The 20967-nt window shown below is 26.5% G+C and overlaps 2 long non-coding RNA genes across 2 annotated transcripts; both read right to left on the bottom strand.

The window, feature by feature from the left end:
• Positions 1 to 5459: 5459 nt before the first annotated feature.
• On the bottom strand, positions 5460 to 6587 carry LOC136081772 (uncharacterized). Its single transcript, XR_010639096.1, has 2 exons — positions 6305 to 6587; positions 5460 to 6095 (listed from the first exon to the last, which is right to left on the bottom strand). It is a non-coding gene; the product is annotated as an uncharacterized LOC136081772 (long non-coding RNA).
• A 4470-nt stretch (positions 6588 to 11057) lies between these two features.
• On the bottom strand, positions 11058 to 12523 carry LOC136081008 (uncharacterized). The gene is made up of 4 exons (XR_010638807.1): positions 12374 to 12523; positions 12054 to 12118; positions 11327 to 11436; positions 11058 to 11140 (listed from the first exon to the last, which is right to left on the bottom strand). It is a non-coding gene; the product is annotated as an uncharacterized LOC136081008 (long non-coding RNA).
• Positions 12524 to 20967: the final 8444 nt, after the last annotated feature.

Genomic DNA, 20967 nt, shown 5'->3' on the forward strand with positions numbered 1-20967 from the left:
ACCAAGGGTATAGGAATACATAGAGCGAAGCAGTTGTTTTAACACCAACAGAATGTTTTAAATTTGGATGAGTTAATTTTATAACCACTTGATATTGTGGCCAGAATAATATAAAGCCTTTTCTTAAGATCTACATCGATGTTCATTATACTAGCTGAGACATCGTATTGCTAAAAAAATCGCCTAGCTGTGCCATCGTTTGATGTACCTGCCCCACCTATTCTCGGTTGGTCTATGACAAGACCTATCCTTGTTCGAAATTCAGCACAGACTTCAAGTTTTCTCACAATATTTTTTTCGTCTTGATTTCTAGCTTGTCACTTCATAATCGGCATCTTATAAGAGATATGGAGCATACATTCTAAAAACCTTATCCAAGCATGCAAAGTTGAAACGCCATGTTTTATATTGCCTTCTAAAGTTTTTTTTTGAACAACTAAAGATAAATTGTTCATTTTGATTGGAGATGCACCACACACTGAACAGCATTGGTATAAGTTGGTTGCTGTGGAAATAATAGTTTGAATTTTTCTATCTATCATTGTTAAATTTATAATATGTTGTATTTCAACTTTCTTTGTTGTACCGTCCTCCAATAAAACAGGTACAACAGATAATGTTATCTCTTTAATAGAAGCCATAATTGACTCATATTCTGTAAGAATTACTTCATTTGATTCTTTTCTATATTTAAATCTCAGAGGTCTGCAGTAACTAGTTGACGATGGATTTCTCCAAACAACCTGTTTTTTGTCATCTTTGAAACAATATAGTTCTAGAGGAACCAGGCAAGTTATGAAAAGTGATTCATCTGTATGAAGTTCACTAGAAACATCTGACAGTTGTTTATAAACAGATTGTCCTGTTGCACCATCAAAACCAGCTTTGTATATTATAAATAGTTTAGTACAATCTTTAAGCACAGGTGAATTTAACACAACACTATAAGCTGAACATATTCTTGATGCAGTATGAAAAAGAAGAGCTTGTAATGGAACCTCTGCAGAGTAGTCACTGACCTGAATGTTTTTAGGGTAGCATTTATTTTTAGCCTCTTTTACAATATGATAGGATGGGTATAGAGAGCTGAATCGAAGAGCATTGTTTCTTAAATGCTGATAAGTTTCTTTAGATAAATTAGCATCAATTCTAGCGCTAATGATTGTTCTGAAGTAAGTGATTCTGTCGATAATTATTTGTTGTATATTTTTTAAACCACTTTTGCTTCTATAAACCTTTTATCCCTTTTCAAACTTTTATTTGCTGCATATAAAAGTTCGTTTAAATTATATTTACTCAAAAGCTCTTTAATCAAACAAAATCGAAGGGCGTCCACCTTAAAGTATAATATTATTTTGTCAATTATTAAATCGTCGTAATAATAATACAAATAAATTATACACATTATAATAAATTTACACATAGTTAAAGTAAACATACCACAGGTTTTTGTTTCGATTTTCTTTTTTTTTACAGTCAAATATAATTTGGTTTAACCAAACTTTATATCTTTTTTCAAATACTGCACTTGTTCTATTCGATTTTTTCCACTTTTTTTTAGCTTGGTAAATGAATTTCGAAATAATTGACAAGTGATCATTAGATTTTTCAAAATTGCTTCGGGAAACAAAACTCAAAATCTTTGCATGTAAATCATCATTTTATAGTAAATTATTTTCCATTATATAATTCATAAGACATCTCCTATCCATTTTTAAGAGATCGTCTGTTCAATAAAATACTTTTAATTTGAAAGAAAGTAATTTAAAATGTTTTTAATAAAGTAATTTTTTTACGAGCAATAACTATGAAACTCAGTTCCTTTCCTTTATTTCTCATTGGTTGTTATCGTGTTTTTTATCGATTACATATAATTTTATTGTTTTCAGAAATTATAAAATAAATAATAAATATTATGTCCCAAACTTGTACTACGTAGAAGTATATAATATCATATTTTATCTTATCTGAGTTTTTATTACTTTAAAACGGTAGCATAAAAAATTAGGAATAATGGTTTCAATGCGATCTAAATGTTCATTGAGCAAATACGAGGAAGTTACTGGAAAGCAATTAAAAAATGCAAAAATATTTAAATTTCAATTCTTCTTAAATTTTTTGTTATCGATCAAAAACGCATTAACAAGAAACGTGGACGTAGTTAATTGAATTTAAAAGTGTATTCGTTTAGGCAGCTATAGGCAGCCAATTTTTATACCACAAGATCAATGTCATATTGGTATTCAATTATATATCAATTTAAGCGGTTGATACAGGTTGATCCGATGGTTTTAAATGATATTTTTGAAAAAAATAAAAAACTTATGACTCAAAATTATTGATGCTTGCATTGTTGAAAATATTTATATAAAATGCAAAAAATATATTTTTTTTTATGTGATTTAAATATTAACATAATACTTTATAAGTCATTTATAAGTTTAAAAATAAACTTAAACTTCTTTAAAATAAGAAATTAAAGTTTTCAAAATATGTAAAAAAATAAAGTTTTCACACTTTTTTGTTGTTATTGATAAAAAGTATTTAAGGAAATATTTAAACAACAAATATGGCGTTTTATTGAAAAATTATTTTTAAATTAAATATAATTTCTGGCTTATTAATATATTGAGCAAAATTTGCCTTGTTCAAAATTTCAAAATTTAAAAACTTTTTTGTATGGTTTTGCCGGCTTCTGACCCACTGTGCATTGGAATACAGAACAGCACAAAAATAGTTAACGAAATAGAGTTTGCAATCCCGGATCCTAGGATTCCATAATCTCGGGATTTTGGATATTTGATAATAATAGTAATAAAAAATTTAAATGAAGTAAAAACCAATTTTACGGTGGCTGATTTACAATATCTTTAATGATTGTTTAGTCTTTGTTTGGTTAAATCAGATATTTTTCCAATATAAGGAAGTTTAAAATATTGATAATTTTATAGGTTTTCCGAACGCGATGAAATGTCGACATTGTTGTTGTTAGTATAAGAGCTATATATATATATACATATATATATATATATATATATATATATATATATATTGAAAATTACTGGTGGATCAAAAAAAACTAAGCGTCTACTTCAGTTACATAAAACAAATTTAAAACCGGAACCGGCATGTTCTCCAGTATCGAAAGAAAAACCACAAAGTAAAAAAAGGAAAATGTAAAGTTAAATAAAAAATTTTCATTAAATTTAAATAAAGACGGCAACATTTTTGAAGTGTTTATAAGAATAACAGCTAAAGATGAGATATCTTTTAACGTAATATGCACCTCTATTGATATATGTGCTGGGCTAGCTATGAGGCAATTTACCAACATACTTAAACCTCCTAATACTGTTTAAAAAAATGGTACTAGATTTATCTAGCAATATAAAAGATGCTATAAGAAAAAAATTACAACATAAAAATTAACAATGGAACTAAGTTTTCAATTTCATTTGATGAGTAGACACCGATTCAAAGTACCCATTATTAAAATATAAATTAACACAATAGACATGATATTTGGAATTCGGGTTTAGTGAGGATTTAAGAAAAGTGCTAACTAAAAAGTGTGTAATTAAAATTGAAGAAAAACTTTGTTAAGTTTATTTTATGCTTTGCTCATACTGTTCAACTGGCTATTATTTCAATTTTATTTAATACGTCAGCATCAATTCGTACGCAAAGACAATTTGTAGATCAAATAGCGATACTGAAGGAAATGAGAGTTGTTTTCTAGTGAATAATCAATTAATTGAAGACGTAATAATAACAAACAAATTAATTGGGACAGTGAAATAATGTAAGTATAATAATAAAAGATGGTTTAACGGATTAGAATAGAATTTATCTCTGTCCGTTTAGTAGCTGCTTGTTGAAATTTTTTCTTAACTATTATTCAATTATTCAAATACTTTAACGAAAAAATGGTAATATGGCTGCAAAAAATTAAATTAAAGCCAAATTCTCCTTAAAATCAGATTTGAACCAGATTTTCTAAAGAAAATTAGAAAATGTTTTACAAGCAAAACCTAAACTAAAAAAAAACAATTCCTATTAGCAAGTTAAATAATCTAATAAAATAATCAATTTAATAAAAATACGAGAGTTAAAAAATATTATGATTGAAGCAAATTTCGACTTTAGTCAAATAATCAGTTTGTTTCAATGATGACTCTAATATAACAAAATAAATTATAGTCAACGCTATACATATAATACAATATATATATATATATATATATATATATATATATATATATATATATATATATATATATATATATATATATATATATATATATATATATATATATATATATATATATATATATATATATATATATTAGGGTAGACATCCGCCCCCTATATTCTAAAAAAGATCTGTTCATATTCTTAAAACCTTATATTGGTTCTCACAAGCAACTATGTTAAAAATTTTTTCAAAATATTATTAGATTTAGGGAGAGCACCAGACCCTTGAACACTTACCAGGTTCCTAATATTATATAAAAAAAAATTTTCTAAAGTATGTCATGTTGGGTATCAAAAGAATTTATATAAAAATTTTAAAAATAATAATAACATTATTAAAAAATTATTATTTTAGATTTTTTTTTCCAGAAAAATGACATTTTTTAACCTAAAAATCAAAATTTTTTATTTTTTTGATAATTAATAATTATAACTTATAAAACTAATTAAACTTTTTATTGGTAATTGATAATTAAACTTTTTATTGGTTCTCACAAGCAACTTTATTGAATTTTTCAAAATTTTATTGGGTTAATGGGGAGCACAAGACCCTTAAACACTTACAGGGTCCCTAATATTATATAAAAAAAAAGTTTTCCAAAAGTATGTCATGTCGTGTTTCAAAAGAAGCAAAATTATTTTAAAAATTTAAAAATAACAACCTTTTTATAAAAAAAATCTTAAATATAATTTTTTTTTATAAAATGATTGTTATTTTTAAACTTTTTAAATAATTTTGCTTCTTTTGAGACACGACATGGCGTACCTTTGGAAAATTTTTTTTTATATAATATTTGGGACCCTGTAAGTGTTCAAGGGTCTTGTGCTCCCCATTAACCCAATAAAATTTTGAAAAATTTAATAAAGTTGCTTGTGAGAACCAATAAAAAGTTTTCTTAATATGAACAGATCTTTTTTAGAATATAGGGGGCGGATATCACACCCTAATATATATATATATATATATATATATATATATATATATATATATATATATATATATATATATATATATATATATATATATATATATATATATATATATATATATACATCTATATATACATATAATTTAAAAAGTCTTAAATGAATAACAAATAGTTCTCACAATGACTGGTCAAATCTTACAGTCTTACAGTGACAAGTTGAATCTTTTTGCAGAGAACTAAATGATAACATTTCTTATAAAATAACTAAATGACAACTTTTCTTATAAAAGAACTAAATGATTTCTTATAAACATTTCTTATAAAAAAACAATTATATTAGTATTTCGGAAAAGTTTCCTTCTTTGTTATAAAGAACATCAGCTGTAAAAAGAAAAGGTTCAAGAGGTTTGGTTGGAAAATTGGAATTGCTAAAATTATCCCACTTTATTGCAGAGTTATCACTTTTTGATCTTTTAAGATCAATTTTTAAGCATTGTAAACTTGAGTTTAAAACACTTGAGTTTTCTATTGGTTCTAAACAAGAACTACTTTTCTGCTCAGTTTCGGTGGATGCACTTTTAGTCCTTTTTATCGATGTTTTTGAAACTTTTTCGAAACTTGATGATCGCGTTATTGAAATATCTTTAAACTGCTGACTGATATGATCGAGAAACGTTTGAGATATTCTTTTTGCTTTAAGTTCTTGTGGTTTAGTAGAAATATTTTGACAACTCGAACTTTTACTTTGATCTAGAGACGACCGGTTACCGCTCTCCCTCGACGACCGGTGATATTTGCGTCGAGCGGAAGACTGTTTTTCATTGGAAGTATTTGTCATTTTCTCTGTAAAGTAACTCTTTGGCTCGTAAAACACTTCATCTTCATCTTGACTATCAGTCATTTAAACAAAATCTGTTTCAAATTTAAGTGATAAAAATTAAATTATCAATTATTAGAAAATAAACTACTTTGTTGCTTACCGCATAACTAATTTAATAAAGTAATTTAAACCCTGTTAAAATTAAATTGAATATAAACATAAACTAAAAATGTAACAGAGACAAAAAAACAAAAAACATTTTTATAACGATAGAAAGTAAATTGAAAGTTTATATTTTTACCTTGGAAAATTTTTTTTTATTATTTTAAGTCAATAAAAACTGTGCATACGAAGGGTTTTACTTCCTCATAAAAATCTTAAGGCTTCTTTAAACTGCGTTAACAAAAAACAAAAAAAAAACATCTCTGTTACATCATCGAAAAATATATTCTGACATATAATAATATATTAACTATGGAATTTATACTCCAAACTAAATCTCTCAACTAAATATTTTTCACTCAATGCTCCAATGGCGTCTAACCAGGGTGAGTGTTAAATAAACAAATTCATAAAAATTGTCAAATATATCACTTTATTTGCTTTACTTATAAAAGTTTTCGTCATTAAAAAAAAATGTTTTTTTGACTAGTATATAATTAAAAATCAAAAAAAAATTTAATCTAATATTTTTTGATTGGTTTTTATAATTTTAAATCTATACTATACTATTTAACCTGTAACTATATCACAACATTTTAACACACTTTCATAACCACATCATATATATACAAAATAACCAACCACTTAAACAAAAAATTTAATTTTTGTTGTTATCAACATAATTATAATTGTAATTAAATAATAAAAATATTTAAAAGGTAATAATCATCATTGTATAAAAAAATAATTTAGTTTCAAACTTTATTTTTTATTACAACTGCTAAAATAAATCCTATAAAATAAAATAAACTGCTAAAATAAATCTAAAATAAAATAAATCGTTGATTTTTTATCGAATTTAAGAATACGTTTTAGAAATTCTTTATGAATTCATAATTTTAAATTTTTCTTAAACTTTATTTGAATAAAATACGAACGTATTGTTCGTATTTTATTCTATACGTATCCATGTAAAGCTCAATGTGGGGAAATATAAGACGGTCCACGTTTTTGAATAAAAACATTTCGCCACCATTTTCTCTCTAACTTTAGCAATTATTAGACGGGATTTTGAAATTACTGAAAATAATCACATTACTTTCTTTCTCCACTTTGAGCACTGAGTATATTAATTGTTATTTCAATTAATACAAGTGTCATACCTTGTAAAGTCTTGGTAAACTGTGATTTCGGACAGTGGTATAAAAGGTGTTTAGATAATGAGATTAAACCTACACTTCCTCTAGCATTACCGTGACATCTACTCATTCAAAAGGTCACTAAATAGATGACTCAATTAATAAATTAAGTTAGTTTTTTTAAGTTTTTTTAAGTACCTTTCAAAGAAGATTTTTCAAAGAAGTTTTTTAAAGAACTTTTTTAAGAGGTTTTTCCAAAGAAGTTTTTTAAGAGGTTTTTTCAAAAAAGATTTTTCAAAGAAGTTGTTACGAAGAGTTTTTTCAAAGAACTTTTTTCAAATAGTTTTTTTAAAGTTTTTTTCAAAAGTTTAGTAAACATCTAATAAAAAGATTTGTAACAGTCTTCAATATTTTATTTTATCTTTATTTATTCTTTTGTTTTACTTAACTTGTTTTTATTTTTTTTTAATGAAATCTTTATTCATTCCATAGAACAGGAAAGTGTTGTAAGTTTCCTTTCCCATATTCATAATGATCTGTTGATTATCATATTTTTGCGGGCATTGTAATAACTATACCATTGGTTCTAACAATAGCTTTAACACCATAGGTATTTCTCTTTAAAAGTCTCTTAAAAAGGTGTTTAATCTCTCAGATTTGAAATTAATCATGAATGATTAGTTTTAGTAGCTTCCAACATTATTCTCATTAGGGTGTTTGCTTTTTTTGAGACTAATCTTGTTTTATTTTTTTTTTGTAACCATCTGGTTTTTCTTACTTTTCATTTTTGCACCATCTAAGTTTACGAAGTTGAATATTCAAGCAGTTCAGCAGTATTTATATAACTTTTTTGACATTTCATTGGTTGTAAACTTTCTTGAATTCATTGGATGTAAACTTTCTTGGCATTTCATTGGTTACTTCTTGACATTTTTCAAATCAATTTTAAGAACTAAGCAGTGGCGTCTACTACTGTTTGCTCAAGAGGCAGCTGCCTCATACAAATCAAAACTGGAAAGGAAATTGTAATTTTTACTCAAAACTGGGGGGTTAAATTTTATTCCTAGGAAAATTTTATACTATTACCAAAGAGATATATTAGCTGAAACGTAAAATTATGTTACTTTTTACCGAACAGTCTTTAATTTTCAATGAAACACCACGTAATTATCAAAATTTAGAGTTATTCAATCACATTCTGTTTTTTAAAAAACTATCCAATGATGTTATTAGAAAAAACTATCCAATGATGTTATTAGAAAAAACTATCCAATGATATTATTAGAAAAAACTATCCAATGATGTTATTAGAAAAAACTATCCAATGATGTTATTAGAAAAAACTATCCAATGATATTATTAGAAAAAACTATCCAATGATGTTATTAGAAAAAACTATCCAATGATGTTATTAGAAAAAACTATCCAATGATGTTATTAGAAAAAACTATCCAATGATGTTATTAGAAAAAACTATCCAATGATGTTATTAGAAAAAATTATCCAATGATGTTATTAGAAAAAACTATCCAATGATGTTATTAGAATTAGAATTGGTAGTACTTTTCGCCGTATTCAAAAACAGGTATTTTATATTCTTACATTTAAAATATAGGTTCCAATATAAATATGGCAAAAATAGTAGCACTCAAAAAAATAAATGCCTAAAGTTATTCAATAAGTGTCTGGTAAAAAAAAAAAGTTCTTTAATAATGTAACAAGCCTATAGCTTAACGAGGTAGCATAAAAAAAGTTCAAAACGGTAGTAGAAGTTGTCTAAAACTTTGATATTTATATCTAATATCGAAGTATGCAAGGAGCGATTATTTTACCTTAATCGGAATTTTTGTTGTGGTTAACTTTTTAATTGCTCAAACAGTTGTTAAAAACCTATCCAACCAACTTTTCTCGTATAACTGAATCTGTTATAAACCAATTGTTAATTACAAACCATTTGCTCAAAGAATCGTTTGTATTTCCACGAAAAGAGAACCGAGCTTGTTTGCAACCGTTGTTTTTTAAGAAATTACTCGACAGTAAGAAAAAAAATTAGAAAATGGCTAAGTTATAGTTTTTCAAAAGGAAGTTTGTTTTGTGTGGATTGTCTTCTATTTGGTGAATCATCAGCATCATTGAATTGGGTCAACAAGAGAATAGACAATTTGAAACATGCATTAAGAAATATTTTAAATTACAAAAGCAGTCACAAAGAGCTTGCAAGAATTAGATAGTGTAGTAAGAATTGACTAGATGAGATGTTCTCAAATTTACATATTACATCGTCAGAAAAGAATAGGCAAGTTGTATATGTGTCTATCAAATGTCTGAAATTTTTGTTTACTAAAATGAAGGCCACTCGTGGCTACAATTTCGAGGGTAAATTTTTGCATCATTTTTGAGACTTTTCTGAATTTGATACTATATTTGCCAATTATTTAGAAATGTTGAATACTATTCGCTTGAATAATTTTTATAAGAAACCGGAAATACATCTATTAAGTCCACTTAATGTGCAGCGGTTGTAAACTAAAATGAAAAGTTTAGTCGTTGAAAAAATTGTGACAGATGTGAGGAACCAAAAGGCGTATTCCATTATTAGTTTTGGAACCCAAGATAAATCTAAAATAGAAGCCCAATGCCTCTTCTTACATTATTTACAAAACACACTTGCTGGTCTACTTCTAGTTGAGAGAGTAATTGAAATGTTTACAACAGATGGAATATCTGAGAAAATTCTGAGTGAGTGAACTTTGTCAATTTTATCAAGTATCAAGTCAAACTAAATTGGATTATTGACCAAACTTATTAATGACCAAAATATTCTAAACGAGTAAGTTAATATTTACGATCACAAATTTGTAAAGTCTTGACAAAAGAAAAGATATATATATATATTTAATTGAGTATTTAAAAAGTTTATTGACATAACCCAGCAAGGAAAAAAACGTATATTATACGTATAAAATACGTCTTCGGCCTACTCTTCGATACGTATATTCTAGTTCTTAAATGCAAATCTATAATACGTATTAATTAGATAAATAAAATACGTTGATAATAGACGTATAATATACGTATTTGAAGTACGTCTCCGATAGCTATAATTTGAGTATTAAATGCAAATCTACAATACGTATTATTTAGATAAATTAATTGCGTTGATAAATGATAAATACGTTGATATAATATATATTTGAAATGCATCTCTATAATTTGCGTATTAAATGCAAATCTTATAACACCTATTATTATATATTTTAATAGGTAATAGATAATTTATGTGACTATAGTCACATAAATTATCAAAGCATTTTATTTATCTATAGATAAAAAAAATTAAAATTATAATTAGATAAATAAAATGCTTTGATAATAGACGTATAATATACGTATTTCAAATACATCTCAGATATCTATATATAGATATTATATATATATCAAATTATAATTTGAGTATTAAATGTAAATCTGTGATATATTTTTATTAGACGTCAAATCTTTAATACATATTCCCAAAATAAAGAGTAGAAACCAAAAATATTATTTTAAAATACATATGATATGTTTTTTATTGCATGTTTACCTTACGTTGCTTATATTTTTAAATAATAGTAGTAACCGAAAATTAAAACATTTTGTATTGGATAATAAATGTTATTAAAATAAAACATAAATATTATTTACAAGTCATTTATAATAAAACACATTTACTATAATATAAATGTTTTTTTAGATATCAATAGAATTATTTAATCTTCCAGGGGCATTTTTTAATTTATTTCCGACAACTCGTAGTAGTTCTTTGTCACTAACCGTATATCTGTCTTGTAACGCTTCTAAAATAAGTTAAGCAAAAATAGTTAAATTTAAATATATTGTCAGCTTAATATATTAAGTTGAATATGACAATTAAGTGTCGTAATCGACGTTTTTGGAAAAAATGACTATGTACTATATAAAATGTATATATTATATTTCATTTATGATAAATCAGTAAAACCAATTGAAGTTAATTATCTCACCAAACATAACGTCCTTTAACTTTAGGTCTTCAAACGATATTTTGTTTTCTTTACCTTTACGTTTACTCCCTTTAATATTCATACTGGCCATCAGGTTTACGGAAAATAATCTAAAATTAAAAAAATATAAAAGGTGAGATCTGAAGGTTTTTAATTTATTGTTTAATTTATTAATTATTGTTATATATGTTTTTTAAAAGTAGAATTTAAGATCTTCATATCACTTATTATATCTTATATTCTCTTTTATCATATATATAACATTATGCTTTTAAATTAATTTTCACTTCAGACAATTTATACAAAAATATATCTTTGTAGTCGTTTGAATAAATTACCAACAAAAAAAAAATTCAGCTAAAATAACGGGTGTTCCCTAGTTATGAGCTAAAAAATGAAACTTGTAATATAGCGTTTTAATATAATTTTAATAACATAACTCAATACACTGAGTTTCTAAATAAAAATCTTATTCATTTGTATGTTCATTAAAAAAAAGTATATATATATATACTTTTTTTACAAATAATATAAGATATACAATAAATAATATGTATGCATATATATATATATATATATATATATATATATATATATATATATATATATATATATATATATATATATATATATATATATACATATTATATTGTATATCGCATATTATTTGTAAAACAATTATGCTTTCATAATTAAAAATAGAAAATAAAACTTAAAAAAAACATACTTTCCCAATATATTTCTGGTACAATCTGCCATATCCACACCACCAATATTTTTCAGTTTAGATAACTAAAAAAAAAACGCTATTTTAAAGCTTATTTAAGTAGTTTTCAAACCATTTCTAAATAGACTAGTTAAAAGATATGATGTGTATGCATTATTCAATATCCATTTTTATTTTATTTTTTTAAGTATTAAAAAATCATTTTTACCTCTTACAATATTTCAAGAGATAAAAAATCATTGTCATTGCAATGATAACACGATTTAAAAAACATTATCAATATTCCTTATTTTACATATTAAAAAAAAAAACTAGCTTACGAATGCTTTTCGTTGCACATCATCCTTGATAACTTCTTCTAGTTCATCAAGTTCTGCAGAGTTATTAATTTTTTCGATACAAAATTTACTATTTTCTGGGTCCTTTACCTCTACTAATTTTGAAAGAAGGTCTCTAATTGTAAACACGTATTGTATTTGTTTGCGAAAGATATCTTTCACATCTAGAAATAATACGTATTTAATAGGTCTCTTAAAGAGTATTCCGCTAAAACTTATCTTAGAAATACGTTTTTAATGCGTATTTTATTCGTCTACTCTAGAAAAGTTTGCATGTCTTTGTCGTCTAGAAAAAATTACAAAACAAAATTATTTAAAACATCTTTTAAAGATGAAATTGGTCTTTAAAAGACGTATTAAACACGTATTGTATTTGTTTGTAAAAGATATCTTTAAAATATGGAAATAGTACGTATTTAATACGTCTCTTAAAGATACGTTTTATATTCCGCTAAAATTCATCTTAAAAATACGTTTTTAATGCGTATTTTTATAGTCTACTCTAGAAAAGATGTAAATAATATCAAAATAATACGTATTGAATACGTCTTGTCCTTGCTGGGAACTATAAATAAAAAATACTTTCAAATGCTCAAAAAGTTTTAGAGCATTTGAAAGTATTCAAATCTAAACTTCTTTTTGACTTCCTTTTGAACTTTAACTCTAAACAATACAGTATTTCTTTTGAGCTTTGATCCAAAACAATACAGAACTAAATAACCACATGTTATTTCAGTACTGTTTTGTTATATCAACTCTAAACTATTAAAAAATAATCTTTTTTCTTTCTCCAATTTTTTGCTTCTTAACTTTACATTTATTTTGGTCATTATATTGATCAAGATTCTCTCACTGTTGCATCTGTTAAAATGCTAATAATTAAGAAAAAGGTTTCTTCCTGCCTCGGTTGGTTGCTATTTTTCTTATTCCGGCATAAGGTAATGGTCATATTATGGCAGGAGCGATGGTAGATAAAATCATTTAAGGTTCATTTGTGATTGTAAATTCAGTTGTACTTCCACTGATTTGGATATTGGAGTTTGTTGGTCCACTGAAAAATTTGAACGTTGTTACTGGTCTACCGGCAAAGATTGATTCGGATCATGATCTTTAACCTTAAGGTTATCAACAAACAATACATGATCATACAACAAGAAACAAAAAAGCTAAAACCAATTTATGGAATATCAAGCAGTCGTGGCGCAGTGGTATCGCACTTGTCTCAGAAACATAGGACCCGTGGTTCAAAAACCACCTCTAGGCAAGTTGTGCGACATCGGTTAGGAGGGAGGCGTGAACTTTCAATTAAATACTCATCTGCGGTGCTCTGTGATAAGTCCGTAAGAACTCCTTGGGGCACCTCAATAAAATTAAAAAAAAACAAAAAAACAATCTATACATTTTAGATAAAAGCCTAACTTTTTCTCATATTAATATTTTTTAATTTAAAGTGTAAAAAAGGTATTAAAAAGAGTTCATAACATATACTAATTATATTTAAAACACAGAATATATATATATATATATATATATATATATATATATATATATATATATATATATATATATATATATATATATATATATATATATATATATATACATATCTTGCATCTTTTATTTTCTGGTTGGTTGGTGTTTATGAACTTTACGTTTACATAATCGTGAAGTAGATTCTTGTCTTGTGAACAACCCAATAAAGTCAATTGTTAAATGCAAATTATGGTTGTCTAAAACTTAAAGAATCGGATTCTCCTTTGATGAATGTGCAAAAGATGAAAAGGTGGGCTTCGCCGCTGCAATCTGGAGGTCTATTTTTAGAAATGTGTTCTTTAAATGTGCCCGTGTAAATATATAAAACGAGGGTACTGAAATGCTACGCGTATTTACTGCGTTGTACATAGCCACTAGTGTTTCACGTTCAGCACTGATAACAACAGATATTTGTCGCCCGTTTGTCTTTAGCGACTGCGTGTTCAGGCACTTGAACTGTTGTTGTCCCCGTTTTGTCATAACTTTTGAAATAATATTTGAATATTGTTGTAAAAAGTACATTGCCGAATGAATATTGCCGACATTTGTCTGATTGATGTAGCTTCTGGTGTTCAAATTGATAAATCCTGGTTTCGTTTTAAAAATGCGGTTAACCGCATGCGGTCAAAATCTTTACTAGCTTTTTTTACTAACCAAGGATTTTGGCGACCCTTTTCTTGAATGAGGTAGACGTTTTTCCAACTTTATCGCAAACTCCATATGCAAGACTCCAAAGTTTATCTGAACTTATATAACTCCATTTTTGAAGTTTTTATGCAATATTCAGGGGTGGATCTAGGATTTATTTCACCTTTGAAAATTTTTTTTTGTTTAAATATCCCGCCCCCTCCCAACCAGTTTTATAACTCCATTCCCTTTATGCACAACTGCTGTCAGATGCGAAAGAAACGCCCCCTACCAATTACCAAGTCAAATTTTTTTTATTATGTATCTTAAAAACCCTTACTAAATATGGGTCATTATCTTTTCTATAAAAAATATCCATAAAATTAAATTTAGTTGAAATTATACCAATATCTCATTCTTGAAATCCACACTACTAAAAGTAAACAAAACAATTTTGATATTCAAAATTAATTTTAAAATCTTATATTATACCTGAATATTGCTACTCTCTGAACAAAAATAGTACAATCAAATTTATATTTATTGAGTATAAACTAAATTCGGAATATACGCTGATGCTCCACCTCCACAGTATGAAAGTTGAAAGAGTATCTGTCTGGAAGGTATTTGTTCAAAGCACATGATCCACGTCAAGGTTCCTTCCGATTCATGTGTACGATTTTTTATGTAGTACTATTGAAGGCACATGATAAATATACATGCTTACAAGATAATATTTGGGGCAAACAGGAATGCGCATTGCGAACCTTTCTTATATCAGCTTAGAGTTTTAAATATTTATAAGATTAATATTCATCAAGTAATGTTAATTACGTTTAAAACAAAACGTAGGTTATCTCCAGTAAAATTTCAATCTTACTTTAATGAAATCTATCATAAATATCCTACCAAATTTTCAGCGAACAACTTTGTCGTTCCCATAAACCACCTTAAATTAGGCTCGTACCAAATTCAATATTGGGGATCTTTTGTTAGGAAAAATTTTCTCTGTATTTTTAATGAAAAACAAAACTTTGTTTTAAGCAGCACTTTTTAAGGCTGATTCAAAACGGTATTTACTAAACATGGACTTCGATATACTAGATTTCAAATATCTTTTTTAAAAACAATTTAAAAGTTTTAAACTAACAAATTATCTAAATTAGATTTTTTTACTGACTGTTTTCCTTTTTTGTTTAAAGTTTTTGTTGATATTTATTAATCAGCCTTAAATACTTATTTATATTGCATTATTTTTAATAAAACTTAACGCAATTTTTGTGATTAATAACTTTCACGATTATCTTACTTTTATTATTATCATTTTTTTTATTCCGCTGAACGATTGTTACCAAAAGTTACCAGATTTGATCAAAAATAAATTTAGAACAAAACATTTACAAAGAAGCGTAACAATCCTTTAGATTTTTTTTTAATAAATACTAACTCGCACGTAACATATTATGAATAACTGAACCAATAAAAAAACATAACTCTTAGAATGTGCTTAAAACTTCTGAATTTTGGCACCAACCATCAACTGTATAATTTAAATAAAATAGAGCTGATTAATAAAAAATGTATATAACTGACAGTTACTGTTAGATATCAAGCTTTAGGCAACATCAATCAGTTGTATTTTTTGAGGAAAAAGTGGTGCTTATATTATAATTGACATAATGCAAAATCTATATTAAATGTATGAGAGTTGAATAAATTTAATATATGATGTATGAGAGTTGAATAAATTTAATATATGATGTATGAGAGTTGAATAAATTTAATATATGAACATCAATAAATACGAGTTCTCTCAATACTAATTTTTTTATTTTATCTAAGAAATTTTCGCTAGATTATTGATACTAGCATCTTCAGCTTTAATTACATTGTCATTTAAAATTTATTTCACAGCTAAATACGGAGCTGAACTTTATAAAGAAACAAAAATATTACAACAAGCAAAAACAAATATGGCAAAATCGAAGAATCAATATATCTTTCTACAAAAATGTGTAAAACATAAATTAATACCAAAATCGCTTCGAGTTGTATGTCCAATAAATAACAAAAGAGGAAGAGACATAACTAACCTGTTAAAAGGTACCGTTTTGAATTATATGCATTAAAAACGATTCTAGAACTCGTTATTTTAATCAAATAAAATTTGTAAAAGATATCCAAAACTATTTATATAAAAAATTAACTCAAGATGATTATAAATCTGCCAAAAATGTTACTGAAAAATCCCGAGAAAAAATGTTTGTTAAATCTAAATATCGTCTGATCAAAAAATTTAATATCTTGGAAAATATAAATTCAAATGTAAAAGCTGAGACTCCTTCATTTCTTAAAGATGTCGTGTTAAACCTATGTGAAACGGAAATACCTGAAAACCACAGAAATCTTTTAGAACTAGGACCTAAATTTGTTCTAACTAAACAAAATATACCCTATTTAGACATTATTTCAGTAACAGAATCCACTGCGTTAAAACTAGAGTATTGCAACAAAATTGAGAGTTCTCAAGACTTACGCAGAAACGTGTTGAGGCAACTTAAAATGCTTAAACCACAAAAAAGCAGTACATTAATTTATAAACAGAGGGAGGCATTAAAACAAATAAAAGAGGACAAAAACATTGATATATAAAGGAGCAGGCTTTGTTAGAATAGAACACAACAAAGCCATTGACAAAATTCGTCAAGAGATTGGCAAAACAAAGATAATTAAACAGGACCCTATCATTAAATTTGCTATTAAAATTAGAACTTACCTATCAAAATTGAATAAAAAAGGGCAATTTACCAAAAAAGAATATGAAAGTCTTTACCCAAGCGACCCAGTAACGCCACGTATGTATGTTGTAATTAAAGCGCCCAAACCGGAAAAATCATACCCTATGCGATTAGTAGTTTCAACCATCGGGACACCAAGTTATGGAATATCACAATATCTAGTAAATATATTTCAACCAATTTTAGATAAAAACATAACAAAGTTAAAAAATTCGTCAATTTTTGTAAAAACAGCTAAACCTTGGAATATATCAAACGATGAAATACAGGTATCTTATGACGTTGTCAATTTATATCCATCAATTCCTTTGGAAGAGGCTACAAAAATTCTTCTTGCTATGTTAGAGCACTTCCCAAATTTAAATAAACTAACAAAACTAAGCGTTTCAGAAATAAAATCACTATTAGAACTGTGTTTATATAAATGTTATTTTTTATGGAATGAAGAAATTCACGAGCTTGTAGATTCAGGCCCAATAGGACTTTCACTAATGGTAGTACTTGTTGAAGGTTTCCTGCAATTTTTTGAAAATAAAGCAATCGACATTGCGCTTCATTCTAATCCACCGTTGGAAATAAAATCGTTTTTCAGGTATGTAGATGATAGCCACGCAAGATTTACAAATAAAGATAATGCCATTCGTTTTCAACAAATATTAAACAATTAAGCCCAATTCAAACCACGATCCAAAAATCTTAGAAGGAATATTTAAAGGATTTATTCAAAGAGTTTTATCAATTTGCTCTGAGAAATTTTTAAATAAAGAAATCGATTTCCTAATAAATGTGTTTGCTGAAAATGGATACGAAAAGAAAAAATTACAAGACCTTGCAAATATTGTTATAAAAAAACGACTCTCAAACAATGAAGCAACCATGCCAACTATATCACTACCGTGGATCCCAATATTATCACCAAAACTTCAAAAAATCTTTAGGAAAGCAGGTTACAGGGCAGTCTTTAAATCTAGTGCAAATCTTAATTCTTTGCTAACTTCACGCAACAAAACAAAACTACCATCAAATAGCCATCCTGGAGTATACCTAATAGAATGCGAGTGTGAACAAAAATACATCGGCGAAACAAAAATGAAAATAGCAACAAGAACAAAACAACACCAAAAAAAAGTTTTTGAAGGAAAATTAGAACAATCTGCAATTGGACATCATAAAATTAAATGTTCATATAGTATAAAATGGGATCGAGTAAAGACGTTAAAAGTAGAACCCAAAAAGTTTGAAAGAAAAGTTCGAGAGGCAATCGAAATTCAGTTCAACAAATGCGGACATAAAAATGGAGGTATGAATTTAGATGATGGTCAGTATGTAAAAACGCAATTCTGAACGCCATATTTTTTATACCTACGTAATATTAAAGAAGCCCAATTAAAGCGAACTTTAAAAAAGCCATTAAAATGTGACGTTACCGTTTGTTTGTAACTTAATTTAATTAATAATTTGTTATTAAAGCTGAAGATGCTAGTATCAATAATCTAGCAAAAATTTCTTAGATAAAATAAAAAAATTAGTATTGAGAGAATTCGTATTTATTGATGTTCATATATTAAATTTATTCAACTCTCATACAAGATGTCGTCATTTAAAATGTATATATATATATATATATATATTATATAATACATATATTTTATTAATATATTAAAAATACATATCTATATAAAAAAAATATGTTTAAATATACAAACATAACGGCTGCATTATCACATTATATTTACTTTATACAGAAAACATAAAGAATTTATTTCATAAGACAACTTTTTGCAAATTTCATTTAATAAAACTACATCGTTTTGTTGTAAAGCCATTCGTACATTATAACAAATGTCAGACATCAAATAAGGCACTTAAACAACTTTACAGTTCTAACTGCAAAATCCTTATGCAATTTAACAATATCGGCTTGTTTATCAACTTTTTTCAAGTTGCACAATTAGATTCCAGACTTTTTAAATTTAGATCCAGATCAAATTAGGGGTATTGATCACTTAGTTTCATACTACTTTAGGTATAATTTAACTTTCGTTAGTTTAAGTGATTAAAATACACAGGTTTTAATAATAATCTCGGACCGAGATTTGACTAGGCAAAACTTATTTTGCCTGATGCATGAAAAAGCCATTATTCCTAATCATAGTTTGTAACACTTTCGCACATATCGTAGTTAAGTTACTCTTTAGCAACGCCGTAACCGTGAATAATATAAAATGCCCTATGGAATTTTAAAATGTAGAGTAAATTACATCTTAATAAGTAAGATAATATTTCTCCTTAGGCGGCCGCCTAATGTGCCGAACCCTAGATCCACCCCTGATTATTTTAAAAGTTGTCTCTCATCAGATTGATTGATTTAATTTTATGCTTGTCAAAAGTTTTCAATTTAACCTTTTTATGCATTTGATATTTCACAATGACAAATGCGTAACAGTACATTCCAAACAATTATTCAATTTTTAAAGCAACCAAGTTATATAAATTCGAATTTTATTGCAAAATATGGTTTCGAAATTACACATTTAAAACAGAATTATAATTATAGAAAATCTATATTTTTTGTGTTGGAATATTTGGTTATTTAAGTTTCTAAATTCCTGGATATTTCAGTACTTTGTCGTCTTGTTAGCCAAAATATAAATAAAGAGTTATCTCTTCAAAGTTTTTACTTTTTTTGATTTCGTCAGGTTAGAATTATTTTGTTCTAACTCTGCATTTGTTTAAACTGAGATAAATCCAGTTGAAGTTTTAAACTGTAATGCAGTAGAATTGGAAATATATTTTGCATTAATGAAAACTTTTTTTAATACTTGGCTATATACTAAAAATAATTATTTGTTTTGAAAAAAAAAAAAAGTTGCTCAAACTGCTATTATGGCCCGACCCTGTTTGGAGATAAATTCGATAGATACATTTTGCGTTAATATTATTTTGTGCTATCTCCATATTTTAGTAAAAACAGTTTAAACGTTTTGCAAAAAGCAAATGAATTACAACAAATTACTTTTAACTAAGGGATTTAAACGCAAATATAGAAACCTAATGCACTTCGTTGGAAACTTAAATGGATGGGATGATATAATTAGCTTTCTTATTGCTACTTAGACAGAATTCAACTGATATTGCTTCTGGAAGGATGGGCAGCTTTTATTAAGAGCTATATTATTTAAAGAAAATCATTTCTATCTAAAAAGATTTATTGAAAATAAACAAACAAAATTTTTAATACAAATAACATGTTAATAACAGTTTATACAACTTATACAACTTATAAAACTGAATGTTGCATAACATAACTGAAGTATATAAATAAAACAATTAAAATAAAATTTGTTTCCGGATTGAATAGTTGAAAAAAAACTACTGAAATAAGGTTTTATAGAAACAAATATCTACAGCTGGCATGTATGGGTACATAAAAACAATGTCTTTTACTTTCTCACTAGAAATTTCAATATTATGTGGAAAACAAGATGCCAATGGAATTGATGGTTCTTCAAGATTACTTCCTGATCCTCTAGTGTTTTTTGGCTTAGACAGCCGTGCCTCTTTATAAATATCTGTAAAACGATTCTTGAAATGAAACACATGACCAGGAGCATTAGA

This window comes from Hydra vulgaris, chromosome 06 (genome assembly GCF_038396675.1).
Source record: "Hydra vulgaris chromosome 06, alternate assembly HydraT2T_AEP".
Taxonomy (NCBI): Eukaryota; Metazoa; Cnidaria; class Hydrozoa; order Anthoathecata; family Hydridae; genus Hydra; species Hydra vulgaris.